This window comes from Rhipicephalus microplus, unplaced genomic scaffold (assembly GCF_043290135.1).
Source record: "Rhipicephalus microplus isolate Deutch F79 unplaced genomic scaffold, USDA_Rmic scaffold_16, whole genome shotgun sequence".
Taxonomy (NCBI): domain Eukaryota; kingdom Metazoa; phylum Arthropoda; class Arachnida; order Ixodida; family Ixodidae; genus Rhipicephalus; species Rhipicephalus microplus.
The window spans coordinates 5,838,375-5,865,965 of record NW_027464589.1 but is presented as its reverse complement, the minus strand read 5'-3'; the positions used below and the strand labels follow the sequence as shown (position 1 = coordinate 5,865,965).

General features: G+C 45.6%; 1 protein-coding gene across 3 annotated transcripts in view; it reads left to right on the top strand.

The window, feature by feature from the left end:
- The window catches only part of LOC119166654 (leucine-rich melanocyte differentiation-associated protein), a 135,108-nt gene that overhangs the window by 97,353 nt on the left and 10,164 nt on the right, over positions 1–27,591 (top strand). The window contains exon 4 of one of the 3 annotated variants that reach the window (XM_075883333.1): positions 329–4,905. The exons of the other annotated variants lie outside the window; for them this stretch is intronic. The gene's annotated coding sequence lies outside the window, so the exon portion shown is untranslated. Of the gene's footprint in view, positions 1–328; positions 4,906–27,591 lie in introns of those variants that run through there. 3 annotated transcript variants of the gene reach the window in all.

Genomic DNA, 27,591 nt, shown 5'->3' with positions numbered 1-27,591 from the left:
AAGACATCGTTGTTATATTTTCGCATTTTCTGTTATATTATCTTCTTCGTGCTCAGTGTTTCAATATACAAAGTATCATATTGTGCATCCTAGTCATATTTATAGCAGTGCTTTTCTTAGTGTTGCAAATACTATTGTTTCTTATGTATCACAATGTACTGTCACATCTCTTCTCACATATGTATTACATTTCTATGTTATTTTTAAGTACCATGTGTTCGTGGGAAATCACTAGTGTTATTCAACATGTTACAAGTTCCTAGTTTCAATTAAAATGGTGTATTATATTTCGATATATGCTAAACATCTGTATTTATGTTGGTTTCAGTGTTACTGCTGCCATGTGAGGGCCTTCAGGCACATTCAAGTTGTACTATGCAGCTTTTCGCCTGAAGGATCCCCAACAATTTTGTTGGAAAATAAAATCATTTCTTATTCTGATTATGATTCTGAACTATGATATCCTTAATGCCGATTTGTTTCCTGACCCACTCTGTTCTCTTCTTGTCTCTTACACCTATCATTTTAATTTCCATCACTTGCTGCCCCGCCGTGGTGGTCTAGTGGCTAAGGTACTCGCCTGCTGACCCGCAGGTCGCGGGTTCGAATCCCGGCTGCGGCGGCTGCATTTCTGATCGAGGCGGAAATGTTGTAGGCTCGTGTGCTCAGATTTGGGTGCACGTTAAAGAACACCAGGTGGTCGAAATTTCCGGAGTCCTCCACTACGGCGTCTCTCATAATCATATGAGAGACTGCTGCCGCCCTTTCCCTCATGATCACGAGGCACGGAAACAGAACTGACGTCACACGGCTACGATAAAAGCTTCACCAAAGGCCGAGCGCTCTTCGGTGGGCTCGGCAGCACCCCAGCGATGGCCCGCACTCACATGCAACGCCTGCTTTTTGTGCAGGTAAAAAATTCCTGTTCCCTATTTTCGAAGCGTACCAAATACGCTGCATTGCTAGTGCTGCCGAGCCCAAACTGTTGCTTAGAGGTTGTTTCTAGCTGTATTCGTGCCCTGCGAGTGCTGTTGCTATTATGTGGTGACATCGAGACAAATCCTGGCCCTGCAACTCGGTCCTCTGATACTGAAACCCCTAACGACGTTATGTCTGTCCTCAACGATATTCAGTCCGGGCAGGCAGCCATCCTTAATGAAATGAAATCCATACGTTCTACGCTCCTGCAACACGAGCAAAAATTTGAAGAAATTACTAAAAGACTTTCTAAAATTGAAGACAACTGCTCTGTAATAGCCGCGGTAAAAGAAAAGGTCGACGGCTCACAAACATTAACTGAGCAAAACTGTGGTGATATCGCTAGCCTTGTCGCCAGGATGGACGACTCTGAGGACAGACAACGACGATGCAACCTTGTCTTTTACGGTTTTGAAGATGCCAGTGACGAGACTTGGGCACAGTCTGAGAAGCGCGTCATGGATCTATGTCTCGCTAATCTGGAAGTTTCAGTCCAACCTAGAGACATTGAACGCGCTCACCGCATAGGGCGTTTTCAACCAAGTAAAAATAGACCCATCATTGTCCGGTTCTGCCATTTCAAGGATCGAGCACTAGTGCTGTCCAACGCCAAAAAACTAAAAGACACCAATTACAGCATTAGCGAAGATCTTTCCCCCAACACACGCAAGGCCCGTAAGCACCTCATTGAATTTGGTAAAGCATCTCGCAAGGCATATAAACTTCGGTACAACAAACTGACCATTGATGGCACCACTTACGTTTTCGATCGCTCTTCTGAAAAAGTAATCCCCCTCCGCCCATAGCTACCACCTCCCACCTCAGCGAATCCTAAATTAAACCATGAACTTTTGTCAATTGTACACACTAACATTAGAAGCTTCTTGCCGAAACGCGACTCGCTCTTTAATCTTATCTGTACGACAGAATGCAACTTTGTTCTCTTAACTGAAACGTGGCTAAACCCTTCAATAAGCGATTCCGAAAGCACCATGCTTTCCTGGCTTTACTATTTTTCGGCGAGATCGTGATGGTAAGCGTGGTGGTGGCGTCTTTATAGCTGCTCACAGTCGATTAAATTGCTCCCCAGTGGTCATCCCTTCCAGCCTTGAATTACTCTTTGTCTGCTGCAGAAATTCATACCCTCCGGTTATCATCGAAGTCTGTTACCGCCCCCCTGAGACAGATGCTTCATTTATCGCTAATTTCACCCGCAGGTCGCGGGTTCGAATCCCGGCTGCGGCGGCTGCATTTCCGATGGAGGCGGAAATGTTGTAGGCCCGTGTGCTCAGATTTGGGTGCACGTTAAAGAACCCCAGGTGGTCGAAATTTCCGGAGCCCTCCACTACGGCGTCTCTCATAATCATATGGTGGTTTTAGGACGTTAAACCCCACACAACAACATATCGCTAATTTCCACAGTGCTCTTAACTTCCTGAATGCCTCTTATCCTAACATACCGGTTATTTTAATGGGTGACTTTAACTTCCCAGGAATAATCTGGTCTAACCTCGCGCTCACGATATCTAAACACACTAATGGAAAGCGACTTTGTTAACACGTGCCTAACATTTGGTTTATCTCAACTTGTTTCATTCCTAACGCGAGCTACTGAGCACTCTTCAAATATTCTCGACCTCATTTTCACGTCACACCCCGACAATCTTGCATCCCTAGTTCCTCTCCCAAAGATTAGTGATCACGCTGTGCTTCACGCTTCGTTTTCTAATCAACTACTAGGCAAAAGCCATTCCAAGAAAACCCTCACACTCTACGATAAGGGTAACTACACAGCCATTAACAACGAACTATCCATATTTTGTGAATGGTATTTAAACGACTTCTTCCCATGCCCCTTGAAACTAACTGGTCTTTGTTAAAGTGCAAAATGCATGATTTGATCAATAGATTTATACCCACAATTATAATTACGGAACGGGCGTCTTCACCTTGGTTCAACATATCTCTTAAGCGTCTTAACAATAAGAAAAAGCGATTATATCGCTCGGCTAAACTGTCTAACAGCGCGAGCGCTTGGAGCAAGTACCGTGAAACGTCAAGGGAATTTGAATCACTCGCTGCGAAGGCTAAGCGTTCTTTTTTCTCTTCTACATTACCTAATATGCTACGAAATAACCCTAAACAATTTTGGAGAGCCATCAACCCCAACCCCACAAAAACGTTATCCTTACTTGATGAACACGGCGATCCTATTCCAGAACATGTTACCCCTCAAGTGCTAAATACTGCCTTCTCTTGATCAGCCTGTCATGCCAGGCATTACATTCGATTCATACGGTATTGGAAAACTAATTGACGAATTGAAACTAACGTCATCCGCAGGAATGAATGGCATCAATACCAAAATTCTGAAAAACACTAAGCCTATAACAAGCATTGTTCTTTCGCACATATTTCAGCTGTCCATTTCATGCGGAGTGGTGCCGGAAGACTGGAAGCTTGGTAAGATCGTTCCTGTCCCGAAAAAAGGTCTTTCATCTTCACCGAGTAATTATCGCCCCATATCCATCACAAGTGTATGCTCTAAATTAATGGAACGCATAATTTATTCCCACATAGTAATTTTTCTACGTTCAGTACATTTCTTTCACCCTAACCAACACGGTTTTCAAAAAGGACTTTCATGTGACACTCAACTCGCCCTGTTCATTAACGACCTGAGTTCTAGCCTGGATAATAACATACCTGTAGACGCCATTTTCATTGATTTCGAAAAAGCCTTTGACAAAGTTTCTCATAACAGATTATTTTTGTAGCTTTCACGTCTTAACCTTAATTGTCTTGTTTTTAATTGGATATGTGACATCTTGACTAACCGTAAGCAGTTTGTGCTAATAACCATCGCTCCTCCCTATCCGCTGTAACCTCCGGCGTACCTCAAGGCACGGTCCTTGGTCCTCTACTATTCCTAATCTATATTAACGGCCTCCCCAATAACTTAGCGTCTAACATTCGTCTGTTCGCAGACGACTGTGTCATTTATCGTCCTATTCACAATCCTAACGACCCTGTCATCCTACAGTCTGATCTTTGTTTGATTCAATCATGGTGTGAAAAATGGCTGATGTCCCTTAACATAAAGAAAACTTGTGTCATTTCCTTCCATCGCCGTCAATCCTATTCCTCCAATAAATACTTCCTATTTGATTCTGATATAACAGCAGCTAATTCATGTAAATACCTCGGTATCATTCTAACTTCAGATCTGATCTGGTCATCCCACATTATGAACATCACTAATGACGCCAACCGCGTGCTTGGCTATCTCCGAAGAAACTTACGTCTAGCCCCACCTTCTGTTAAACTTTTAACCTATCTAACACTAGTCCGCCCGAAGATAGAATACGCATGTGCCATCTGGGATCCCCATCAAATAACTCTTATTAAAACGCTTGAAACTATCCAAAATCGTGCAGCCAGATTCATTTATTCTGACTATTCCTATCTTAGCAGCGTCACTGAACTAAAATCTCAAGCTAACATGGTTACCTTGGCTTCACACCGCAAAATTTCAAGACTGCTTGTTTCACACATTTTATCATGCATTGCACCTAAACCATGTTATCGTTCCAGCCCATCGTCTTTCATGCCGTATCAGCCATTCGAAAGCGGTTTATCCACCCCGTGCGCATACCACTGCCCATCATTCTTCATTTTTTGTGCAAACATCAACAGAATAGAACGATCTATTCCTTGCTATTGCTATTTCCTCTTTTCTTTTTCTTTTTTGCACGGCGCACTGTAGCAGGCCAGAAGGTACTGGGTGAGGCTTATGTATGTCAGTTGGAATGTTATTGTTTGTTCTTCATGAATGTATACTACCTGCAATGTGCCCTCTGTAATGACTCCAACATTGGAGTCGACAGTATTGCAAATAAATAAATAAAATAAAAATCTTCCTGCTGACATCGTGCACCACTCCAGCATCGCTCATTTCAAAGAAGCCATCGAACAAATTATCTGTTTGTGAACTGTCTACCCCCTCATGTAACACCCCTTGACTGGGGCCCTTGAGGTATTATAAATAAATAAATAAATAAATATGGTAGTTTTGGAACGTTAAACCCCACATATCAATCAATTTCCATCACTTGCTGGATCGTCCTCAATTTAAGCTGAACCCTCTTTGTAAGTTTCCAGGTTTCTTCTCCGTAGGTAAGTACGGGCAAGATGCAGCTGTTGTATACCTCCCTCTTGAGGGTTAGTGACAGATTATCGTTCATGATTTGAGAATGCTTGCAGAACGTGATCTACTCATCTTTATTCTTCTAGTTATTTTACTCTCATAGTAGGGCTCTGTGTGATTTCTACCTCTGCAAGACTTGTCTCACTTAATAAAGAGACGAGTTCTTGCACAGTTTTTTTTTTTTAACTTTGACAGTGTCGCTCCAAACATGCATGCAGTATCAGTAACTTTGTTTCAACACTACTATAGCTGTACTTACCACTGCCTTGCAATAATCTTTACATTCACAGCAATCTATACATAATGTGAAAAAGAAGTTCTGCTAAATATGCACTACTACAAGCCCATTTAATACCTAGTTATATGTGATACTTTATGCGAAGTTTGACACGTAGAGTGAAGTACAGTATGTGCACCACATCACATGCACTGTCCAAGAAATTTGAAGCCTTAGGATTTCCTGTAAACTGAGTAATTCATAAAGCAAACAACAACAATCTGCGCACCCAATTTCGTACAGCTTGAACATACTGTACACTATCGCTGCTTTTCGGTATAAGGCTTCCACTTGTCCACCTGGTATATTGGTGGCGCGTGGGATTGTCACTATGGCAACTGTTGAGATTTTTATGACATGATGTGGGTAGCTTGGAAATCAATGGTCTCTCTTTAGTCCAGTTTTCTGAGAAGAAAAAAAACAGACTCATGAGCAGGGTAAGACAGAAATGGCTGCACAAATTATGCTCAATAAATTAGGTGTCTTCAACCATACGTTGCGAGGATTTTGGCCCATGAGCTTGCTTTCAGTGATGACACATTCACCACTGACTTGAGGTAGGTTCAGAGTAATGGGGCGTCCAAGCATACACAAATATTAGCAGTTCCTTGGAGGCTGCGGTTGGGTTGTAAGAAAAGAAAAAACAGTCCTAGTTACTCTGGCAGAAGCGGGAACTGATTTGTGATGCATGATTAAGAAGAATGTATACGGGAACACTGCATATAGGAAAGGTAGTGGGGACATAACATTGCTGTTTTCGTGAATTCGTCGCATTATAATGAATTTGTTTTAGTGACGTTTTTCAGAGGACAAAGCTAGGTAATTCCCCAACTGGATGGACGACATGGTTCATGCAAATATAATATGATTAATTGCAAACCTATGAAAAATGTACAAACACGTATATGTACTAAAGTCCAGTTGGCTCTACTATGCATTCAATGTATGAGCATATATTGCAGCAGACTCATTTTGAGCAGAAACAGGTAGAACATATGCTGTGTTCTGTTTTACAAACTTTATCAGTAAAGATATTTCAGTGAATGTGACAGCAATATAAACAATCTCAAACATTCACAAGGTGTGCATCTGATTAGCGGCCCAAGTCGAAAAGCCTTATGAAATGACAAAAACTGTAGCGCATGCAAAAGAAAATGGCCATGTTTAGATGCAAAGCAGCGCATTTTCACTCACCGGCGAACAAGCCGACATTGTGCATAATTATTCCGTCTCCATAGGCAGTCTCCAAGCGATTTGCCGGCGTTGAATTTTCACGCTAGAGGCTGCGCAGCCGGACGTTGGTGAAGCACAGCAGCTGACATAGTTCACAGCCTTTAGACACGTTCGCTTTGTCCTAGCGGCCCGTAAAGTCTGGCACACAAGCTCGTATTGATATATCAAAGCTGAATTAAAACGGAGCTTCATAATGTCTATCGACAAAATGTACCGTGGTACAATTTGAACAAATTACCGGCAGAAACGCAACCGATGTCAATGGGCTGCCGCTTTTCGAGCAACAGGATAATCCCCATACCTCAACTCAAACAGTCATCGCTCTTGTATTAACAGTTAAAATGTTACAAAATATTTTTATTCAATTTTTTATAAAAAAAATGTGGTAAGTATTCTTTTAACAGTCTTTTGATACATATTGAAACAAAAATGAATGGTTGGATGGATTGATGTGGCTGGACCCTTTAGATCGGGCGGCTGTCATCACCTAGCTGTAATACTTGGTGAACCAACAACTAGATTTTTCTTTTTTTTTTCCTTTATATACTGAAGTTAAGGACTGGTACTTTGCAGTGAAGGGTTTAATTTTCACTCGTGCCTTGACTTTAGCCACCAATCGGATAACCTCCTTCTAGTTAATTGTACCCGCTTTAAGTCTATTTTGCCCTCCCTGTCTCTAAATCCCAGTGCTTTGAAAAAAATTCCGCCATATCCACGAAGTGAATGATGATGAGTGGGCGAAGCTCCGGAGGTAAACCTGGTAAACCATGAATCCTCTGTACATTTTGCCCACTCGATTTTATTACATCGCTCCCCCTAGCGTACGTCGCCGCACTAAATCGAACGATTGCCTTCAACCAATGACACGCGCCATATGTGACATCAGTCCTATTTTATAAGATCTCGCGTCTTTCATCAACTACAAGTACCGCTTTCTAGTTTATAACATCTTGCATCTTTTCATCATCAGCTACAAGTACCACCATCTAGTAAACACTACAAGAACTAAACGAGAGGTGGCTACATACAGGAGACGGTACTGCCATCTAGTGAACACTGCAAGAACTAAACTAGAGGTGGCTACATACAGGGGACGGTACCGCCATCTAGTGAACACTGCAAGAACTAAACTAGAGGTAGCTACATACAAGCTACAGGGGACGCACAGCCCACGCCCTAAGGAGCTTCGCCCCTAAAACTCAGCTCCATCATTCTTTACTATAGGGTAATGCCCTTTACAGAACATTATTAGGTGTTTGGCAGTTTCCTCCTCTCCACATACACTGCATATCGTGTCTACCCCTTCGCATTTGGCCCGATATGTCTTCGTTCGCAATACTCCCATCCTGGCCACAAACCGTAGAGAACGACTCCGAGTATTATCATAGATCCTTTCCTTGGCAATTTCCTGCTTAAATGTTCGATAGATCTCTAGTGCGGACTTCTTAATCATGCCAATTCTCTACATATCGGTCTCAGCTTCTTTCACCTTCTTCATAACTGATAATTCTTTTTGGTTTGGCCCTCTGCTGTTTTCTAAGTATTTACCAGTCAATTTTCTGGTTCGCTTCTTCCATTTTGTATTGACATTCTTCATATACAAGTAACTGAAAACCCTTCTAGCCAAACGCTCCTCCCCCATTTCTCTGAATCGCTTCTCAAATTTTATCTTGCTACTAGCTTTACTGCCCTCAAATAATGTTTATCCCATATCGCCTTGTACTCCCTGATTTGAAGTATTCCTGTAAGCTCCTAGAGCAAGCCTATCTATTCTACGTTGCCTAATTTCTAATCTTGCTTGAACTTCTGATCTCATGCACAAGACCGCATTGCCGAACGTTAGACCAGGCACCATGACCCCTTTCTATATTCCTCTCGCAACATCATACCTATTGTAATTCTACAGTGCCCTGTTTTTCATCATCGCTGCATTCCTGTTACCTTTAGTTGTCACGTATATTTCGTGTTCCCTTAGGTACTCGGTCCCATTGCTTATCCATGCGCCCAGATATTTGTATTTATCTGTTATCTCTAGCGTGACCTCCTGTATTCTAAGCTCACTACCTTCATTGTCAATAAAAATTGTGACTGCTGATTTTTCTTTACTGAATCTGAAATCTAACCTATCTCCCTCATGACCGCAGATGTCCATCAATATTTGCAAATCTTCCTTGTCGTCGGCCATTAGCAATATATCATGTGCTTACATCAATGCTGGTAGTACCTGTTCAACGAGTTTTCCTTGTTTGACGAAAGAGAGGTTGAAGCCAAGTCCATTTCCTTCTAATTTGGCCTCTAATTCTTGTAGGTACATCATGAATAACAAGGGTGACAGAGGGCACCCCAGCCTAAGCCCCCGTTTTACCTCTGCAGGCTTGGATACCTGTTTTGCCCACTTTATAAATACCATGTTACCTTTACAGATATCCTTTAAAAAATTAGTGACTCCATCTTCCACACCTAGTGTGTCCAGTATTCCCCACAATTCCTCTTGAACCACGCTATCGTACGCTCCCTTGATATCAAAAAATGCTTGCCACAGGGGCCTGTGTTCCTTTTCTGCTATTTCGATGCACTGCGTCAGTGAGAACAGATAGTCTTCCAACCTCCTGTGTTTTCAAAACCTATTCTACAGTTACCCGAGCACCCCCTCATTCTCTATCCATGCCTGCAGCCTTTCCTTTATAATCTGCATCGCAAGCCTGTAGACCATTGTCACTGTTATAGGACGGTAGTTGTTTATGTCAGCTTTGTCCCCCTTTCCTTTATAGATCATGCTCATCCTGCTAAGTCTCCATCCATCGGGGACTTCACCATCGATTATTGTTCTGCTCACTGCCTCTCTCAAAGCCTGCTTAGACTTCGGACCCAATGTCTTTATCAGTAATTGGAATGCCATCTGGGCCTGTTGATGTCCTACTAGGAACCCTCTTCTCAGCCCTTTTCCGCTCTCAGCGTGAAAATGAAGCCATTGCGCCACTTGATCTATTCTTGTCTATTGTGGTGCATAAGGCACTTCTTTGTTGACATTTTTTTGTCACCCTTGTTCTTATATATTCAATAGCTTCGTCCTCTTCTAGCCTAGCACCTTGAGCTGTAGTTATAAACCTCTGCTCTAGGCTTGTTTCATTTCTTAGGGAGTTTAGATGGTTCCGAAATTTCGCAGCTATCTTTCTATCCTTTTTATGTACTTCTGCCAGCCACTGAGCCCCCTTTCTTTTAATTTTTTCATTTATCAGAAGAGATGCTTCCCTTCTACAGCTTAGGAAGATATCCCATTTTCTTTTAACATTATCTGTTGGTTCACCCCACTGCTTAGCATGCTTGTAATCCCTAGAGGCTCCGGGATCCTTAGTCTGGGATCCCATTGGCAAGGGCCGCTGTCATCCCTCGTCTCACAAGGGCCTCTTGGGTCTTCGGATTCGAACTGGACAGAGCTGCCTTTCATCCCACAGTGTTGTGCTGTGCTCTGGGTTGTAGAGGTGGATTGTGTGGGCATTCCCATACCATGTGGTACAGGGTAGCTGTTTTAGTGACGCAGAAGTCGCACCATGGTGCGTATGTATCGGGGGCTATCTTCTTGGACAGTATGTATGGATTGGGTTAAGACTAGGCCTGCAGGCGACGCCACGCTACCTGAGATTCTTTACTGGGCTTTGGCCCCGGGGATGAAAGCATTCGTCTTACTATTCTTTGATGTTCTAGAATATCTGTCTGCCTAGATTTGAAGAAGGAACGACAGAAACTGATACGCAAGAAGCCAATAAATGAGCTAGCACTGAGAGGGAAGTACAGGAATTCAGTTTTGCTTCAGATCTGGTACTCGGCTCTTAGTGAGAAAACCAACCTTAGTGTAGATACAATGAATGATAATCTGACGAGTATGATTCCGGAGTGTGCAGTGGAAGTTGGAGGCAGGGTAGTTAGACATAACACTGAAAAGCTTTCCCAGGAAACAAAGAATGTCATTAAGCAGCATCAAATCATGAAAGTCTCAAGTACAACAGACAAAAAAGAACTGGCAGAGCTTTCGAAGTTGATTAATAGGCGCAAGGGATGCGATGTAAGAAGGTATAACATGGAGAAAATCGAACATGCTCTGAAAAACGGAGGAAGCGTCAAAGCAGTGAAGAGGAAACTTGGGATAGGCAAAAATCGGATGTATGCACTAAGGGACAAAGAAGGCAAAATAACTACCAATATGAATAGGATAGTTCAAATAGCGGATGAGTTTTACAGAGATCTGTACAGTAGCTGGGACAACGAGGACCTGTAATAACTAGCAGTAACCCAGATGACACCACACCAGTAATAATAGAAGTCAGAAAAGCCTTGGAGGAAATGGAAAGAGGCCAATCTACTGGTGAGAATCAGATAACATCAGATCTGCTTAAAGGCTGAGGACAGATTGTGTTAAAAAAACTTGCCACCCTGTTTACGAAGTGTCTCCTAACGAGAAGAGTACCAAAATCTTGGAAGAATGCTAACATCATCCTAATACATAAGAAAGGAGATGACAAAGGCTTAAAGAATTACAGGCTGATCAGCTTGCTCTCCGTCGTATACAAGCTATTTACAAACGTAATTGCTAACAGAATGAAGACAACATAAGAATTCAATCAACCAAAAGAACAAGCAGGATTTCGAACAGGTTACTCAATAATTGACCACACTCATACTATCAATCAGGTAACAGTGAAATGCTCAGAATATAACCAACCACTATACATAGCGTTCATAGATTATGAGAAGGCGTTTGATTCAGTAAAAATATCAGCCCTCATGCAGACACTGCGGAATCCAGGCGTCAATAAAGTATATATAAACATCCTGGAAGAAATCTACAGGGGATCAACTGCTACCATAGTGCTTCATAAAGAAAGCAACAGAATACCAATCAAGAAGGGTGTAAGGCAGGGGGACACAATCTCCCCAGTGCTATTTACCGCGTGCTTACAGGAGGTTTTTAGAAGCCTAGAATTGAAACAGTAAGGTATAAGAGTTAATGGAGAGTACCTTAGTAACCTGCGCTTCGCTGATGGCATTGCATTGCTGAGTAACTCGGGGGACGAATTGCAACTTATGATTACGGAGTTGGACAAGATGAGCAAAAAAGTGGGTCTTTATATTAATCTGTAGAAAACGAAAGTAATGTACAGCAACCTCGGAAGAAAACAATGCTTCGAGATAGGTAATAGTCCACTTGAAGTTGCAAAGGATTACGTCTACTTGGGACAGGTAATAACCGCGGAGCCGAACCACGAGTTTGAAGTAACTAGAAGAATAAGAATGGGGTGGAGCACATTTGGCAAGCACTCTTAAATTATGACAGGTAGATTGCCACTATCCCTCAAGAGGAAGGTATATAACAGCTGTATCTTGCCGGTACTTAGCTACGGAGCCGAAACCTGGAGACTTATAAAAAGGGTTCAGCTCAAATTGAGGACGACGCAGCGAGCGATGGAAATAAAAATGGTAGGTGTCATCTTAAGAGACAAGAGGAGAACAGAGTCGATTAGAGAACAAATGGGGGTTTTTAGGATATCATAGTTGAAATCAAGAAGAGGAAATGGACATGGGCCGAGCATGTAGCGTGTAGACAGGATAACCGCTGGTCATTAAGGGTAAATAACTGGATTACCAGAGAAGGCAAGTGGGTTAGGGGGAGACAGAAGGTTAGGTGGGCAGATGAAAGTAAGAAGTTTGCGGGTATAAATTGGCAGCAGCAAGCACAGGACTGGGTTAACTGGTGGAACATGGGGGAGGCCTTTGTCCAGCAGTGGACGTAGTCAGGCTGATGATGATGATGATGAATATCTGTTTATGTTAGGAGTGGGTCCATACGCATAGCCGAGGGGGGTGCGATATGCCGAGGTCGAAGGTCCGAAAGAGTAATTCTCGGGCCGAGGCATGGGGGAGCTCATTGCCTCTAACTCCGCAGTTGCCGGGTATCTATATCAGCTGTTTCAATTCGCCCTTTGAGCGTAAGGAACTTGCCAAGGTCGATTTTTTCATCCTCTACGGCCATCAAGGGAACTTGAGAGTTTCTGGGGCCTGATACTACCACTTAGAGAAGGAGAACTGTACCTTTGACCTTGCAACGAAAATAAAAATAGCGGTGGCCTTCTGAACTAACTTATCCGACCTTGAGACGACGCTGCCAGAACTATCATCAGCATTGCGTTGGCGCAATATTGCAGCTGCTTTGGTGGCAATGGAGGGGAAAGCGTATGCCCGGATTCGGGACTCGCCCAGTTTGGGGCAAAACCGGATCTGACGTTGCCATAGGGAGGTACTCCCTGCCCCTAAACAGGTACTGTTGTAGCTATGAAAAGATCCGACGATTCCTCGGCCTTGTCCCCAGCGTGCCAGTCAACAGTCACAGTCAAGCCATGTCAGCCTTGTCTTTGCATGTGTAGGTATAGCTATGCCTTCTTTGCGCGGTGTGGTTATTGGTGACAGCCAAGTGAAATTTATGTGCAGGAGTTGCCTTCCCTTGAAGGCCTCTGTCAAGGCCTGCACATTTAGTTTTGCTGGCTAGGACGCTGTGCGCATGGCCGAGGCAGTCAGTGCGATGCACTTCCAGCGCGTCGATTTTGCCATTTTATACCTTAGAGACAACGACCTTGCCAAAGTCAACGCGGAGCCTCAGGAAATATGTGACAATATTGGGGTAAGTACTATTATCTCATGTTTGGCGTCAATTGCTCAAGGCTGCATTTTCTTTACATTTCAGTAGTTTGCTTTACAACTGCAGCACATTGTGGCCCCTATATTTTGTACGTCTTCAAGGTGTTCCCCCGCTCCTTCATCCCCGAAGATGCCAATGCGAAGTGCAAGACAAAGAAAGCGTGTTTGCTTAACCGCAAGCTGACTGCTACGCTAAAGCGCTGGCCATGTGTTCGCATCTTGAACGCTGAGATAAGCTTGCGCCGGCATGAAAATGCCGTACCGTCGTGATCGGCACGCAGATTTTTAAAAAACTGTTTAGCCGCGCTAGTCGCTCATTGTTTGTACTAAAATGATGGAATAGAGGTCTTTCGGATTAAAATGCCGGCATGCGGATCATGACCGTCACTGCCAACAAACCCAATTTAAGCGGAATGTAAAATAGTGAAATGAATGTACAAAGCACGTCAAAGCCAGAAAACTATAATGGTAACAATATTGGACATGCTCTTAGCCAGAGTCTCATCTGTACGCGTCTGGCGTCTGGCGTATGGATAAGCAATGGGACCGAGTACCTGAGGGAACACGAAATATACGTGACGTCTAAAGGTAACAGGAATGCAGCAGTGATGAAAAATAGGGCACTGTGGAATTACAATAGGTATGATGTTGTGAGAGGAATATGGAAAGGGGTCATGGTTCCTGGGCTGACGTTCGGCAATGCGGTCTTGTGCATGAGATCAGAAGTTCAAGCAAGATTAGAAATTAAGCAACGTGGAACAGGTAGGCTTGCTTTAGGAGCTCACGGGAATAACCAAATCAGGGAGTACAATGTGATATGGGATGGACATCATTTGAGAGCAGGGAAGCTAGCAGCAAGATAAAATTTGAGAAGCGATTGAGAGAAATGAAGGAGGAGCGTTGGGCTAGGAAGGTTTTCAGCTACTTGTACATGAATGTCGATACAAAATGGAGGAAGCGAACCAGGAAGTTGACGGGTAAATACTTAGAAAACAGCAGGTGGCCAAACCAAAAAGAACTATCGGTTAAGAAGAAAGTGAAGGAAACGGAGACTGACATGTGGAAAATGCGCATGATTAAGAAGTCCGCACTAGAGATCTATCGAACTTTTAAGCAGGAAATTGCCAAGGAAAGGATCTATGATAATACTCGGGATAGTTCTCTACTGTTTGAGGCAAGGACGGGAGTACTGCGAACCAAGACATATCAAGCCAAATACGAAGGGGTAGACACAGTATGCAGTGCGTGTGGAGAGGAAGAAGAAACTGCCGAACACTTGATAATGTTCTGTAAAGGGCTTCACCCTATAGTTCTGAATGATGGCGCAGAGTTTTGTAAAGCACTGGGGTTTAGGGACCGGGAGGGCAAAATAGACATTAAGCAAGTAGACTTAACTAGAAGGAGGTTATCTGATTGGTGGCTAAAGTCAAGGCACGAGTGAAAATTAAACTCTTCACTGCAAAGTACGAATCCTCAAACTCACTTTTTAAGGAAAAGAATAAATAAATATAGTTTTGGGTTCATTAGTATTACGGCTTGGTGGCGCTGGCCACCGCCCGATCTAAAGGGTACAGCCATATCCACCCATCCATCCATCCGGCATCAAAATGGCGTCTACGGCGCTTCACCGCCTTCTGCGATGCACAGAAACCACATTTAAAAAGAAAGTAAGATTAACGGTAAGTTAACACCCTAAAGATAATGCAGCTATGTAGTTTTGCACAAAAAAATAATCAGAGGGGTGAAAATGTGGAGGTATTTTTTTTAATTATAAATTATGGAAAACAAGTTTGGATTCCAGAGCCACTTCTTTTACCGTCACTTCTGTCCGCCATAACGTCTTCATTGCACTCCACGGTTTCCTTCCTCCGTGTTGCACTCGCTGTGTGTGAGTGATTCTTAAGATAGAGAAAGAAAGAGAAAAGTGACCCCCGTTATTGTCTGCTTCAGTGAGCGGCACCGCCACAGAGCTCACAAGGGATGGGGGTGAGGAGGGATAAAAAGGGTAGAAGTAAAGGTATAGAAAAGAGGAAGAAGAAGCAACAACAAACTGAGGGGATAGGAGAGACAGGAAAGATGGAAGCATGGTCACTAGAGTCCGAGGACGGGGTACACTTGCGAGAGATGTTGTCGGCGTCTGTAGATGGCGTAGAGCAGGTCCAGTAAATCAGAGCTACGCTGTCGTCAAAGGTCGTCGGCGACAGGAGGTGACGTAGGGCGAGCCCAGTCGGCCAGAGCTACGGTGACGCCGAAGGTCGCAAGCGCGCGGGCGCACAACCGGTCGGCGCGGAATCCAGCGAGCGACTCGCACTCGCTGTGTCGCTGTTGCTGCGCGCGTCTCGTGTGTTGGGTTGTGCGTCGTAGCATAGAGCCAGTAGTGCCGTAGAACCTCGCGAACCATGGCGCCGCTTGGAAAGCAAAGTCGGCGAAGCTATGACGCCAAGTTCAAGCTGCGCGCTGTTGAATTTGCCGAAAACCACGGGAACAGAGAAGCAGGGAGGCAATTCGACGTCAGTGAAAAAATAATCCGTGACTGGCGCAAGGCCCACAACGTCCTCCGGACGATGAAGTCGACAAAGAAGGCCAACCGCGGCAAGAAGGCGCGCTGGCCGGACCTCGAGCGTAGCCTGCGCACGTGGGTACTGCAACAACGAGCCGAAGGAAGAGGGCTGTCAACAGTGCAGCTGCGCCTGAAGGCGAAGGCTCTGGCAGCGGAGAGCAATGTTACAGGATTCAATGGTGGTCCGTCGTGGTGTTTCCGCTTTATGCGACGGAATCAGCTGGTTATGAGAGCCCGGACGACAGTGTGCTAGAAGCTGCCCGACGACTTTCAGGCGCAACTGGACAACTTCAGCTCATTCGTGAGGGAGGAAGTTGCGAAGAATAATGTCAGCGCGAGCCACATCGTTAACATGGATGAAGTGCCGCTGACATTCGACATCCCACTAGGGAGAAGCATCGCTGAAAAAGGCCAGAAAACTGTCACGGTGAGGACAACAGGCCACGAGAAGTCCCACTTCACCGTTGTGCTCGCCTGCTGCGCGGACGGCACAAAGCTGCTTCCCATGCTAATATTTAAGCGGAAAACCTTGCCGAAGGATAATTTCCCTCCTACAGTGGTGATTCAGGCGAACACAAAAGGTTGGATGGACGAGGGAATGACGAGTGTGTGGCTTGACCGCTGTTTTTCATGTCGACCAGACGGATTCTTTCACGTGAACCCAGAAATGCTGGTAATGGACAGTATGCGGGCACATATCACCGATATTGTCAAGAAAAAGATTAGTTCAATGAACTGTATGCCAGTGATTATTCCCGGCGGCATGACGAAGATGCTTCAGCCGCTTGACATTTCTGTCAACCGCAGCTTCAAGGCAGTTCTGCGACGTTCGTGGGAAACGTGGATGTCAGAGGGAGAACACAGCTTCACAAAAACGGGGCGCATGAGACGCGCAGAGTTCGGCGAAGTGGCGAAATGGGTGAGTGACGCTTGGGAGTCAATTTCTGCGAAGACCATAGTGGCGGGCTTTCGCAAGGCCGGTTTGATCCCCTGCGCGGCCGATGGCGGCGTTGAAGAGTCCGATTCGAGCGAGTCGGAGGACGACAGTGATGTGCCAGCAGTACTGCAACCAGAAGTAGCTGCATTGTTCGTGAGCGACTCGGAGGAAGACGACTTTGATGGCTTTGAATAAACGTCGCCAAGCTATCGGAATAATAAAGGTACCTCTGAAAGTATTGTTTTTATGTGTGTTTAAAAGCGCTCGCACGCATGACTGCCGATAGCTAGAAACGTGCAAAAGCGTTGGCCGCCGCAAGCATGCATTTTTGCAATTCATTGTCACGACGAGATACTTATATGGCGGTGGTCGGATGAGCAAGTGCGTCTTCTACACCGGTGCGACTTATATGCGTTTTTTTTTTTCAGAAAAACTGCTATTTTGAGGGGAGTGCGACTTATACAAGGGTGCGACTTATAAACCGGAAAATACGGTACTCACCAGAATTTTCACTGAAACGCGCAATGGATTTGCTTTTTTGACGCAAGCTCTTTAAGGTTATCATGGTGAGATTTCAAATGTCTGTTTTAGCTATACATAAAAAGGCAAAGCCTTACTGTGGGCTCATAACCTGTGGGACATGCCCGCATTTCATGGGCATGCACCAGATGTGTATGGGAAAGGGTTTCATGATTTACCTGACAGGTATTTCATGTCAATCAAGTCCTGATGCGTCAGTCATGTTTGTCATACACTCATACTTTTATATGCCAGTTTTGGTATGTACTAGTAAAAGATGTGATCAAACGAGCATCCAGACGTAAGCAGCTAGCTAGCTGGGCAAGGTTCCTTTTGGCGTTGCATCCTGTTTCCAGACTGGAAGGGTGGTTGTTGCCAGACTGCCACTAAATTTGGCTGAAACGTTTTCTCTTGTAGTTGTGGCTTTTTTGTAAGAGTTTGGTGCTATCCGCGATGCATTTCGTGGCTGAAATTTTTTTTCCTGTAGTTGTGGCTTCTCCGTAAAAGTTTGGTGCTATCCGTGGTGCATTTCTTGGCTGAAAATTTTTCTCCTGTAGTTGTGGCTTCTCCGTAAGAGTTTGGTGCTACTCGCGGTGCATTTCTTGGCAGAAAATTTTTCTCCTGTAGTTGTGGCTTCTCCGTAAGAGTTTGGTGCTATCCGCGGTGCATTTTGCGAGTGCATGAGCGACGCTGGCCGTTTTAATTAATGGAATGGACCGAGCGTAGCAGAAGTCGAGCGTGGTGCTGCCATGCAATTAAGAGGCCGTTTTAATTCCGTTTTAATTAACGGAATGAACCGCGCATTACAGAATTCGTTTTATTTACGGAATGAATCGCGCCTAGCAGAAGTCGAGTGCGGCGCTGCTGCGCAATTACATGGCAGAATTACATGGCAGACCACATGGCAGAATGTTGCTGTGATGATGTGGATTGTGTGGCCCATGACGGGGCGAAGAGGGAACGGCAGTTCTGCACTGCGGTACGCCTTGGAGGCGAAGAGGAGGAAAAGGAAGCGCGAGCGGGCGTGCGGCTCGGGCAGTTGGAGCGTGACACGGTTCGAACGGCAGCTGCTGGTCGGCGGTTCGGGTCGCGACATCGCTTAACCAGGCGTCCGGCAGCCTTGCGGACCTGGTGAGCTGGCTTCCTGCTTCGGGCTGCGTCACTCAACCAGGTGTCCGGCAGCCTTGCGGACCTGGTGAGCTGGCCTCCCGCTCTGTGGCCGGCGCTAACACGGGGACCGGCAGCATAGTCTGTTCGTGGCCTGAGGTCCTGGGGCCCGAGTGGTGGCACGAGGTGGCCGCGGCTCATGTTGGCGACGGGCCATTAACCTGCACTGCAGTGGCCTGGTGATCTACCGGCCTGCAGCACCACCATCACCACCACCACCACCTCACCACGGTCAAGGCAGCGTGACTGCACGAGGAACACCGGTGACGACCGACCTCGCCGCAGCGGCAATAGTCATAACGGCGAGTAGGACAGTTCGTGTGCCGAGGCGCGTAGGACGTTTGGCATGTAAATAAGGAACGCTATAGTGTGTTGTGTGTGAATTGTAAGAGTTATCGGTTGTGTTAAAGTCTGTGCTGTGTGTACAGAGTCACCTGACTGCCGGTTGATTTATTCCGGATCCTGGGCCCACATTACACCATGACAAACTTGGCGAGCCTGCCAGGATCCCGCCAGTAACATCTCGAACGCGGAAATCGCCAGTCAGGTGTGTGCACGCAGCACAAGATGAGAGACATAGATCTCGATAAGTTAGCGGCTGTAGCAGCTCAGTTAGGCTTGTCTGGCGCGCGCGAATGGATTGAGCGAGAGCAAGTTGGGCAGAGAGATGAGCGCGCAGCTGAGAGAGAAGAGGCCAAAGAAGCAGCCGAGAGACAACGGTTAGCGGACGAGAGGCAACGGTTAGCAGACGAGAGGCAGCTGCAAATCCTCCAACTTAAGCTCCAGCTTCAGGAAAGTGCTCAAAGTCAGCCATCTGCGGCGGCAGCTCTCGCCCCATCGGCAAACCCGTCATGCCTGAATCCGCAGAAGTTACTACCACTATTTGACGAGCGACGCGATGACCTGCACGCGTATTTGCAGAGGTTTGAACGTGTGGCTACTGGGCAAGAATGGCCAATAGAGAAATGGGGAGTAGCCGTAAGCATGTGCTTAACTGGTGAGGCACTCACTGTCATTGGTCGAATGACTGCTGACGAGGCCCTCGACTATGATAAAGTGAAAAAAGCCCTACTTCAGCGCTTCAGATTCACGGCACAAGGATACAAAGACAAATTTCGGAAAGCCCGGCCTGAAGATGGCGAAACAGGGAAACAACTAGCAGCAAGGATCTCGAGCTATTTTGATTACTGGATTGAGATGGCTGATGTGCCCAAAACATTTGAGCGTCTTCGTGACCATGTTATAGACGAGCAATTCTTGCGTTGCTGTAATCCGAAGCTGGCCATCTTCCTGAAAGAGAGGGAATGCAAAACCCTTACATCCCTTTCAGAGTGCACCGACCGCTTTCTCGAAGCACAGGGAGTCAATATTATTGGTAAAATTGCAGATGGTACAAAGGAGGCAAATAAACCCAGTTCTATGTCACAGTACAAACAGCCAAGTTGCTTTCTGTGTCACCGCAAAGGACATAGCGCTCCGGATTGTCGTGCGGTTCCGAAAGAGTTTGTGAAATGCAAAACATGTGGGCGGCTTGGCCACAAAGCCACCGATTGCAAGGATCAAAGCAAAGACAAGTCGGTGTCTTGTGCCATGATAGAACAGAAAAAACAGGATTACTTCCCTATGGCCAAGTCCAAGGATGAGACATGCGCTGCTGAATGCTCCAAGAAGTGCGAGAACCAACCTATGTTCTTAGTCGACAACATGCCAGTGGTCGAAGGACGGGTGCTTGGACAAGGCGCACGTGTCGTACGAGACACAGGGAGCAACACGACCATCGTCCGACGCGAGTTCGTGCCGGATCGATGCCTGACCGGGAAGACGGCAAGAGTTATGCTTTTGGATGGAAAGGCCAAGGAACTACCGGAAGCAAACATACAGATACACACGCCCTACTTCGTTGGTGATGTAAACCCGTTATGCATGACTAACCCTTTGTACGACCTCGTGCTCGGCAATATTCCAGGAGTAAAAGAACCACAGGAGCCAGATACTACCTGGGAGTACTCTGACGCTCTGTTCCCTGAATCGACTGGTTTGAGCGAAATCCCGGCATGCTGGGAAAAGTCAACCTTGCTTTCTGCCGTCGTCCGGACGCAGGGGAAGACGGAGAGTATGATGAAGATTCCGCTAGTTGGTTCGCTAGAAGTGACCCGAGTGCAGCTAACTGAGAGCCAAAAAGACGACCCAAGTCTGAAGAGTTGCTTCAGCAAGATTGGGAAGGAGTTTCACTCCAATAAAGACACGACGTACCACTTTTCTGAAGAGGCTGGTCTACTGTATCGACATTACCGCCTTTCTACGGGGAGGACCTTTAAGCAAGTAGTCGTGCCAAGGACACTTCGACAACACATTTTGAAGGTTGCACACGAGGGCATTATGGCTGGTCACCAAGGCGTGCGAGGTACCACAGACCGTATCCTTGGGGATTTTTACTGGCCAGGTATGCATGAAAAAATCAGACGGTTTGTCAAGTCGTGCGACGTCTGCCAGAGGACAACGCCGAAAGGGAAAGTCGGAGTCGCTCCGTTGGGCAACATGCCTCTCATACGGACACCATTCCAAAGAGTCGCCATTGACCTGATCGGACCGTTATCTCCTCGATCAGATAAGGGAAACCGCTATGTGCTTACCCTCATTGACTTCGCTACTCGCTATCCTGACGCAGTAGCCCTACCCAGCATCGACGCTGTCAGTATTGCTGAAGCCCTCCTTGAAATATTTTCCCGAGTGGGCCTGCCTCGAGAAGTGGTTACCGATCAAGGTAGAAGTTTCACGTCGGAACTCATGAAAGAAGTGGGCCGACTACCAACTGTAAAATTTTTTCGTACCACCCCATATCATGCCATGGCCAATGGATTGGTCGAAAAATTCAACGGTACGCTGAAGGCCATGCTCAAAAGGGTGTGTCAGGAGAAGCCGTGGTCATGGGATCGCTACATTGCTCCTCTTCTCTTCGCTTATCGCGAAGTACCGCAAGCCAGCTTGGGCTTTTCACCATTTGAGTTAATCTACGGCAGACATGTGCGTGGACCTTTGAGTGTTTTAAGAGAGCTGTGGACGAACGAGAACATTGAGGATGAAGTGCGAACAACGTACCCTTACCTTGTGGACCTTTGAAACCGACTCGAACAGACCTGTAACCTCGCTCATGAAGAGCTTGGTAAAGCATGTGAAAAGCAAAAGCTTTATTGCGACCGTAAGACCCACCACAGAAGGCTACGGCCCGGTGACAAGGTTTTAATTCTCCTTTCTACAGACACCAATAAGCTTCTCATGCAGTGGAAGGGCCCGTTTAAAGTTGCTGAAGCCAAGAATGATGTTGATTATGCAATTGACTTAGGGCAGAGCATCAAGGTCTTCCACGTGAATATGCTGAAGAAGTATGAGGAAAGAGAAATAACGTCTCCTCATCAGGTGGCTGCAGTGAATACTACAAGTGCAACACCTGGGGAAGAGGCGAACAGTGAGAGCAACGACTCTGAGGATACCATCCCCTCTCTCAGTCTATGCCAAACACAAACGGCATCGGACGTCAAGATATCGCCCAAACTGCAGACAGACCAACTTCAACAAGTTCGACAATTGTGCGAAGAGTTTGCAGACATATTTTCGGACCTTCCCGGCAAGACACAACTTGTCGAATGCTCTCTTGACCTCGTCATCGAAAAGCCGGTTCACGTGCCTCAGTACCCGATTCCTCTAGCGCTGCGTGAGAACGTCGAAAAAGAGGTACAGGAGATGCTTCGAATGGGCATAATCGAGAAATCAAAGTCGCCATATCATGCGCCGATCGTTGTCGTCAAGAAGCCCGACAACACCATACGGTTGTGCATTGACTTTAGGGAGCTGAACAAGACCTTGGTTTTCGACAATGAGCCGATTCCGAGAATTGATGTTGTTCTAGCTCTTGTGGGGAAACAGAAATTTTTCTCGAAATTCGATTTCACGAAGGGCTATTGGCAAGTGCCCATGGCTCCAGTCAGTCGTGAAAAGACGGCATTTTCAAGCATGTCGGGGCTCTACCACTTCAAATACATGCCTTTTGTGATTAACACTGCCCCAGCGATATTTGCACGCCTTATGAGGAGAGTTCTAGGCGATTTGCCGAATGTGCATCATTATTTTGACGATGTGGTCATCGCTACTAACAGATGGCATGAACATATGGAAGCCTTACGACTTGTCTTCGAAAGAATCCGCAATGCAAACCTCACAATCAAACCGAGCAAGTGTGAGATCGGAGAGCGTACCATTACATTCCTCGGACATCGCATTGGCGAGGCGAAGGTAGAACCAATGCTGAAAACGCTGGACAAGATCCTAGCCGCCAAGCGCTCCACAACGAAGAAAGCTGTACAATCCTTTCTCGGTCTTACGGGCTATTACAGGCAGTTCATTCCGAACTACGCAGAGATTTCCAAGCCCTTGACTGACCTTACCAAGAAAGGCCAACATCACATCGTATCATGGGGACCGACTCAAGAAAAAGCATTCACCGTGCTGAAAGACAAGCTCGCCGCAGGTCCCATACTGCAAACACCGGATCTTTCGAAGCCTTTCGTGCTCCGTACTGATGCCTCAAGCACAAGCATCGGCGCAGTGCTTCTGCAAAACAGTGGGGACGATAATTTACATCCGGTTGCTTATGCTAGTCGCAATCTGCTGCCTAGAGAGACCCGCTATTCCACAATAGAGCGTGAATGCTTAGCGCTCGTGTGGGCTGTTCAGAAGTTCCACATTTACTTATGCGGCAAACCCTTCATTATTCAGTGCGACCACCAGCCACTCCGGTACTTGCAGTCAGCCAAACACGTCAATAATCGAGTGTTACGATGCAGCTTACTAATGCAAGAGTACAGCTTTACCGTAGAATACATAAAAGGCTCAGACAATGTAGGAGCGGACTACTTAAGTCGCATCTGAATTGCTCTAATCTTTCTCCACTTGTGTATTTTTCATGTGTTTTTTTTTTTCATTACGTGCTGTGTGGATCACAACCATTCGGATTCGTGTGAACTTGTTCCCTCTTTACAAACGCGCCTGCACTTTTGCCTACTCACCGCCTGGCGTGGATTGGAATAGTTGCTCACAACTATCTTAAGTGGGGGGTGGTGTGATGATGTGGATTGTGTGGCCCGTGACGGGGCGAAGAGGGAACGGCAGTTCTGCACTGCGGTACGCCTTGGAGGCGAGGAGGAGAAAAAGGAAGCGCGAGCGGGCGTGCGGCTCGGGCAGTTGGAGCGTGACACGGTTCGAACGGCAGCTGCTGGTCGGCGGTTCGGGTCGCGACATCGCTTAACCAGGTGTCCGGCAGCCTTGCGTACCTGGTGAGCTGGCCTCCCGCTCTGTGGCCGGCGCTGACACGGGGACCGGCAGCATAGTCTGTTCGTGGCCTGAGGTCCTGGGGCCCGAGTGGTGGCGCGAGGTGGCCGCGGCTCATGTTGGCGACGGGCCATTAACCTGCACTGCAGTGGCCTGGTGATCTACCGGCCTGCAGCACCACCATCACCACCACCACCACCTCACCACGGTCAAGGCAGCGTGACTGCACGAGGAACACCGGTGACGATAGACCTCGCCGCAGCGGCAACAGTCATAACGGCGAGTAGGACAGTTCGTGTGCCGAGGCGCGTAGGACGTTTGGCATGTAAATAAGGAACGCTATAGTGTGTTGTGTGTGAATTGTAAAAGTTATCGGTTGTGTTAAAGTCTGTGTTGTGTGTACAGAGTCACCTGACTGCCGGTTGATTTATTCCGGATCCTGGGCCCACATTGCACCATAACAGTTGCTTTTGCAGTAAATGAGTTGAGAGGCTGATGCAGTGTTGAAATTTGATATACTTTTTTTAGTGCCTCATCCATATGAATGAATCTTGTCCACAGCATAGTGTGACAAGGTGATCTCGTTTCTTCCAATGGGGCTGCTGTGACGCATTTTTCAGAACAAGCTATCACTGTAACATTCACTGTAACTGCAAGACGCAAAAACAGAACTTAGCACAAAGCTCGAAAAAGGCAGGCATAATGCAGGCATAATAGTGACACTTGCAGCTTCCTTAAGCTATGAAATTTCACCCAGAGTTGTTTCTATTCGCTCCTTCCTGTTACCTTGCATAAAAACAATCTTACAACACAGGTGCACACAAACTTTATTACACATGTTTTTTCATGGCATTACTATGAATGTCCTTCAATTGTCAACTGCATTACGCAGGAGAGGAAGTGATAATGAGCACACCCTTTACCTAAAAAAAAAACGACTAGTAAATGCAGACCAATAAATTAAAAGTAAAGGGTGGTGTAAAACTTTTTTTTGTTAGGTTCAGCTAACATGACATTGGAAGCGCTTTGCAGATGCCAATGTCATGTTCCACTCTCATACACTTATTACAGATATAAGAGTGTATGAGGGTTAAAGGTGTTTGCTTTACCACTTATGCACTCGAAAGAAACGATTATGTACCCTTCATAACATGAATGATGAGCCTCAAACACTTCGGCAACGGTCCTGGTCTGTGAATGTACTTGTGAAACAATAATAAAAGTTTGGTGCACTGCAGTGAAGAAAGACACAATGGACGGAACACAAATGGCGACACAAAGTGCTGAACTTTCAACAATGTTTATTGGGAGATGGCACATATATTTATAGCGTCCTTAAGGACTGACCTGGTGTACCCCACGCACGTAAAAGTCACAATGCAATGTGCACATTATCGGTGAAGCAACTTTGCAAGCCGGTCTAACCTGTGTTATTTCTATTGGATGGAAGTTTGCTGTGGCATTCAGGAAGTCGAGACCGGCACAGCTTTCTTTTGTACTTAAGTTTTCGCATGAAGCTCCTACCAATTAGAGCGCATGTTGTCTTTTAGATGGTGCTAACGTTTTTAGATACTGTATTTAAAAAAGTTGGAAGGTGCCAACTTCCTTAAGAGCTACAAGAGCTTAAACCCGGCCCACGCATTAAATGAGCGGCTTGTTTTCTTCGTGAACATTCCTCCACATTCTGCTGGTTGATAAAAAAAGTGGTTTCATGGTTCTACTGAGAAAAAATATTTTTGAATCAAACTCGAGAGAAGCGGTTTCTGCAGTCGATTCTCACTCTAATAATTCATTGAGTAAACACTAAACAGAAGTCTAATGCAAAAAGACTGTGTGACAAGCTTAACCTTTCTGATTAAGGCTATTGATAGGAGCAAGAACAATTTTTTAAATGTCTTTTTTAGTGCAAAAATGCACAAGGTGGATGTACCTTTTCAGGCCACTGTCTATGAATCTGAATCAGCATAATCTCAAGCTTTTAGTGATAGATGACCCTTTTATCGAGATTAAATCTAACCAGGCTTTAGACGTCTTTGACACTTTCACTGACAAGTGCTTTCAGAATTTATCGATTGACATCGAAGATCGTTTTTATTCTCTGCATTATAACCTAATGCTTCAGTGAGATGAGCATTCTATTGACAAATGCAGTTTGTCAATAGAATAGTGTTGCTTTCCAAAACTCTGCGGGGATTTCTGCTGGTGGCTTCTTAGAACCTTTAAGCTTTTAGTAGCTGTCTACGTACACAATGTTTGAAGGTATCCCACATCTGCGGAAGCAAGGCGTATGCACTCATTTTTGCATCACTCAGTTATCAGAGACCTAGTTCTTGCTCACTTCAGTCGTCAGATCAACGACTTGCTCACCAATGAAAATGTTCTTAGCATATTCTGATATATTGACAATTACCTAATTGTTTTACAATGTGATCAGTACGACTTTGAAATACAAAGCAAAGTTCTACTTGATGCGTTTTTCGGCGAGCCCATTTAGCCTAACCCATGAACTCCCACATGAATGGCCAACTTAGATTTTTAGATGTCTTGTTTTGTTTTACAAGTGTTAGCATCTGCTGGTGCTATGAACCATGCACTAACAAACCACTACTACCTATCAAGTCTGCTCACTCTAAGCTATTTAAACGAGCTATTGCCATGTCATGCCTCAAGAGTGCTTTGGGCAAATCTTGTCCACACTGTACTTCTGAAGCATTCAAGCATTGAGCTGAAAGGCTGACAGGTGCTGAGCATCTCAAGCCACTCCTCCTTTCAGTTGCAGACAGCCTGCTCAAGAAGGTGTGTCATCACCCGCGATATTGTGAAGCTATCGCACCGCGCAAGCAGAAGGTAGCCTAGATGTCTTATATGCACCAGCTGTCGCGCAGCTTGAAAAAGGTGGCCCAGCGATAACACGTGAAACTCATATTTTCAGTACCAAACAGGTTCTCTAAGCTCTGCAGATTAACTGACCTGGAGGCCTGTAGCACAAAGGACAGGAGGCCCTTTGCTGATTGTGCAGAAGGGATGGTGTACGAAATTCCTTTGAAGTGCGGTAAAATCACGATGGCCAAACCAGGCGTTGCACAAATGATAGGTTAAGAGAGCATGCAAACAATGCGAAGAGTGTGCATGACTGAAAATATTTTGAAGGTTTCCTTGCTAGCCATTGTATAACATGGCAGGACTGCTCTCCCAATCAGCGCTCGTCATTTGTGTTCTTTCTATTGTGTGTTTTCTGCATTGTAGTGCACCATGATAATGTACCGACAAGCCGAACTCGCCTCTTTAATAATGAAAGGCTATATTGCAGTAGCTATTTAATTTGCTTTTTGGTTGCAGTTTTGTTAATTTGACTAAGATGCTGTATTTTTAATTTATTACAGCAGTTTACATCAAGCGGTTTATCGATTAGATTATATTGAAGGATCAGATTCAAGCTGAAACTAAACAAAACTTGAGAAGCAAAAGCTTGTTAGTGTCTCTTACAGGCTTCGGCGTAAAGGAACCAGCAGGGGATGCCACAGATGTTAGCAAATCGAGTTGTCTGAACATACAATGGGCTGTAGCAAGAATAGAGCGAATATTTATATAACTGAAGTGTTTTTCAGAACTAAGGTTGCTTTTGCGCTGGTTGCACTGTCTGCTTTTCTCCTTTATTGTTATTTTGTTTGTATACTGATGCCCCCCTTACTCAATGC